This window comes from Primulina huaijiensis, chromosome 16 (assembly GCF_012295235.1).
Source record: "Primulina huaijiensis isolate GDHJ02 chromosome 16, ASM1229523v2, whole genome shotgun sequence".
Lineage (NCBI taxonomy): Eukaryota > Viridiplantae > Streptophyta > Magnoliopsida > Lamiales > Gesneriaceae > Primulina > Primulina huaijiensis.
Genome location: NC_133321.1, coordinates 11,428,042 through 11,433,330, shown reverse-complemented (window position 1 = coordinate 11,433,330; position 5,289 = coordinate 11,428,042).

The following is a 5,289-nucleotide window of genomic DNA, read 5'->3' as shown; positions in this document are numbered from 1 at the left end:
GGAAAAGGAAAAAGTTAAGGTTTATGTTTTGCATATCATGAAAACATTTTAATTAAAGTTTATGAATTAAGAAAATGTTCATGTTTAAAGTTTATGCATCTTCATGAAAACGATATTTTAAGTACAAGTAATTTTCACTGTTGCATGTGGTTTTATATGTATTATTTGTTATAAAGATTATGGTGTGTTGAGTCTTTAGACTCACTAGGTGTGATGAATGCAGGTTATCATGATAATGCTAATGGAGGTCTTGATGGTTGATCCGACTGGACTGGAGGTGCACATGACCCGAGGACCGACTCTAGTTTCCGCATATATGTTATGATTTATGTTAAAAGATTTTATGACTTTTATCATGATTATGAGTGGTTTTTGAGAGGCTATAGTATGGGCTATACTTTTCAAANATTAGCGACGATTTATCTAAACACTAGCGCCGGTTTATATAAAAAATCGTCGCTAATTTTTATTTAATTAGTGATGGTTTTTAGATAAACCATTGCTAATTAGCATTTTTTTTAAAAAAATTTGTTTATAATCTAATAAAAAAATTAGTTTTATAATTATTTGTACCTATTTTTAAGTAATCACCTCAACTCATCTAAATTAATGAATTTCAAATTCATAAATAATATATGAAACGATTAAATCTTGCGATAAAATAAGCGGAAAAAAAATTAAATAATGTCATAAAACTGAAAAAACAAATTGTTCATAAGTCTCAATAAATACAGGCGTAGATAAAATAAAAAACTAAGGAGACTAAGTTTCATCGTCGTTGTATGCATCGTCGCTATCGCCATCACCGTCGTCGTGACCAAAGTCTTGTGATGGTGGAATGTACTCGGGCGAGTACCTTGCCCGAACGTCGATGATGTAATGACCCAGCAGCGTATAGGTCATCAAAATGTGATGACCCTGGTAAAGCGCGTCCTCTGCTACATGAGCATCGATGTAGTGACCCGTTCCAGAATCACCTACTAATCAAGAGCTAATCACGCAGTTAACCTAAATAACAATAATCAGAGATAATTGCGGAAATAGTTAATAAACAATAGTTATACAACCAAATCGAAGTCCAGAATAACTCAAATCAAAATATACGGTACAACCATATCGAATCAAAACAGTCCTGATAAACTAAATCGAACGGCTACTCAACGTCCTCCTCCTCCTCATGAGCCATCCAACCAGAGGCATGCCCCGTGGGAAATGGGGTTTCCAAAATAAAAAAACCGAGGACATGAGTGATAAGAACGCCAAATACAAAAGCACGAGTATACAAACCTATATGACATTCACATGCTATGATATGATACCAGGGTAGTCAAGAAACATGAATCACAAAAGATCTCAACATGCTCAATCTAGAGGCGCCAAGTGGATAGTGTCGCTCGGTACTCCTCTGGGTCACTACATCCACTACAAGATTAGACATGGACGTGAAATGTCTCGGATCACCGAAGCCCTCCTGACCCGTCGGCCACTGTGTACTCTTGGTGTCCATGCGTCCACAAGACAGGGCTGAGCAGCCCCACAAGATATAGCTTATCTCGTAAAAGATACAGCTCAACAATAAAGGCTATCTCGGCTCAACATGAAATGCAACATGCATCATAAAGCGTGGCATAATAGCATGCATCATATGACATATATCAATGGAGCAAATAATCATGCAACACATATAAAAATGTATACTCGACCAGAATATGTCGGATAGTACTTTCGTACCTCTATTACTGCAATTCTAATCCACAGGAAAACCAGAACAACCAGGTCTAGTCCAAGCCTATACATTAAGTGAAAACTATCACTAAAACGTATCTACCAGACTTAACTAGAGTATCAAATACTCCTGAAATACAAATGATACAATTCTATACCTTTGTCCGACGTCAGCCCGCTGATGACGATGCTCTGAGTCCAAATTGTCCAAGTTCGAACAGTTCGTTCCCTAGCTGCCCTGTCCGGGCTGTCATGCCCTGTTTGGATTGCTCAGCTTTGTCCGGACTGGTCTGCTCGGTCCTGTCTGGATTGCTCAGCTTTGCCCGGACTGCTCTGCTCTGACTTGCCCGGACTGCTCTGACTTGCCCGGACTGCTCTGACTTGTCCGGACTGCTCTGCTCTTCCCGGACTGCTCTGCTCGGTCTTGCCCTATAAACACACAATACCCCCTTCACAGTGAGAAATCCTATGGCCTATTTATAGACCTCAGTTCGGGACTCCCGAGCCCTTTCTGAAAGGGATCGATTTTAAGTGTTCGAAATCGTAACGGAAGCACAAAATTGTTTTCTAAACATGAAAATCGAAATTTTTGAGAAAAATTTGAACACCATTGTACTAGTGTGTAACATATACTAAACACCTTTGTCATACATAGGGTGTTAAGAAATTTTACCTATCAACCGCTTGAGGTTGATGATGGCTCCAACTTAAGTGTAAACACTTTAGCTCTTGTGTGGTAGACAATCTTCAAGCCTCCCTTTGAACACTCCTTGTTCAAAATCAAGCCCACCACTTGCAAGCTAGAACCTCCTTACACTTGCACTAGAAAATGTAAGGATTTTTCTTTGAGAAGTATTTTGTTTTCAACAACTTGAAGAACAAAAGGAGAGAAGAATTTTTGGAGAGAAATTAGGTGGTATTTTTGGCCAAGAGGAGCAAAGAATAGGGAGTGAATGAGTTGTCTTGGTGCTTGAAAAAGTTGAGACTACTTTTTGCATGCCATGCAATAGTTTAATCAAAAGTATTCCCCAACTCTTCACCTCCCTAGCATGCAAAACCTAGTGGGCTTGTAACATTTACAAAGGGCTCATGGACTTTTAATTTAATTATCTCAAACATATTTGAGCCCAATTAGACTTTACTTGATTTTACTCAAGCCCACTAGTTAAATAATTATTTCCATTTGGGCTCCACAAGGCCCAATGTTATTTAATTAATTCAACACTTGAATTAATTTAATTTAGTCCATAATAATGTTTATGAAAATCACAATTTTCAAATACATTATTCACTTGACCTACTTTTAATTTAGGAACACAGTCATAAATTAAAAATTACATTTCTCTCATAGAAGTCTTAATTCTATTTTTCTTCACGCTTATAAACTCATTTATAAGCCGTTCAACACATTAAACTATTTTAACTTCTCAACGGGATCTAGAAAGCTAGCACTTGTGTGGCCCTCAATGGTTCATTGATACAACTAGCCGTGGGTTCACATCTCCATGTGATTCGGACTAAACATGTCCTTATATGAGCATACCCCAATTGCTCCATTCTTACTTATCAACTCCTTGATAACAAGAATGTCAGAACTCAAGTCTGATAGTACCCAACCAATCATGTTAAACGCCTAGCAGCATCGCTTACATGATTCCCTAGGTTTCAAATGATAGTGCCTGCAAGAACCATTCAATTATGGTTAGCGTACAGTACGGTCCCTTCAACTCATATATCCCGACCGATTCGACAACCATTGGTTTATCGAGAGTTGTCAATGAATCGATACTATGTGTCATGTCGTAGTTGCATCGATGGTGTAATTTAATAAACCCCTTTCTTAATTACCACCATACTCTGATCAGAGATTTCATACTACATACACATAGGATATCCACACCCGAAGGTAAGCGGTGAATCCCCGACTACAATGCATCGACTCCTATATGTTTCGCCTAAACACCCAACCTTGCCACCTGATGACCCCAAGAGAGTCAGTAAACAAGTCAAAGTGTAATGCTAGCACATAGAGTCTCAATGTTGTCCCGGGTCATAAGGACTAATGGTGTACAACCATAAACTAGGACGTTTCCACTCGATAAGTGAGAACCACTTGGAAAGTTCTTTGTGGAGGGTTGTTCAGTGCACTCTACCTGGAGCACCTATCTGCATGCTCGGACATCACAATGTCCCCTACCAATGAAACATGGTACTCACATTGTAGATACTAGTCTCGAACTCGAGCGGCCTATATCCCTCTTAGTGGCAGCTGAATCGACTAGGAACCGTTTAGAATATACAGAATTACAAAGATGAGTTTCATGATACTCATCATATGAGCATCTCATATTCTTTCTACTATTTGTATATTCAAGGGCTTTATCTATGCAACTAGCAAGGGTATACAGATAAAGAAGTGCCAAAATAATAATTTCAAATATTATTAAAGTAAAGATTGTTCATAAATAGAGTTTAAACATGAACCCTCGGCCAACACTTAGCTCGACGAGCACCTACTATAACAATCTCCCACTTGCACTAGAGCCAACTACCCATATGCTTCAAACCCATCGATTCGCGATGCTTCTCGAATAATGGTCTAGGTAAATGCTTAGTTAGCGGATCAGCAACATTATTTGCGGAGCCGACTTTGTCGATCGACACTTCTCCTCTTTCCACAATCTCTCAGAGGATGTGGTACTTTCTCAATACATGTTTGGACTTCTGATGAGACCTTGGCTCCTTCGCCTGAGCTATGGCTCCCGTGTTGTCACACATCACCGGGATAGAAGCAACTCCATTAGGAATGACGCCCAACTCTTAGACGAAATTCCTAATCCAAACAGCCTCCTTTGCTGCAGCCGATGCAGCAATGTATTCGGCCTCAGTGGTGGAATCCGCAGTGCTGTCTTGCTTGGAACTCTTCCAAGAGATAGCACCACCATTGAGCATGAATACGAACCCAGAGGTTGACTTCGAGTCATCGACATCGGTTTGGAAGCTAGAGTCGGTATAGCCTTTCAATTTCAGTTCTCCACCCCCATAGACCAAGAACAACTTATTGGTCCTTCTCAAATACTTAAGGATGTCTTTCACAGCTTTCCAGTGTGGAAGACCAGGGTTGGATTGATATCTACTCACTAAACTTAGTGCAAATGCCACGTCAGGACGTGTAGATATCATCCCATACATGATACTACCAATTGCCGAAGCATACGGAATGCGTGTCATCGCCGCTATCTATGCATCAGTCTTGGGAGACATAGACTTGGATAGGGACACGCCATGACACATTGGTAGATGTCCTCTCTTGGACTCATCCATCGAGAACCGCTTCACGATGGTATCAATGTATGTGGACTGGGTGAGACCAAGAAATCTTCTTGATCTATCTCTATAGATCTGTATTCCCAATACAAAAGATGCTTCACCCAAGTCCTGCATCGAGAACTTACTTGCTAACCATATCTTAGTTGATTGCAACATCCATACATCATTCCCAATGAGTAGAATGTCATCAACATAAAGCACAAGGAATGTCACAGCACTCCCACTGACCTTCTT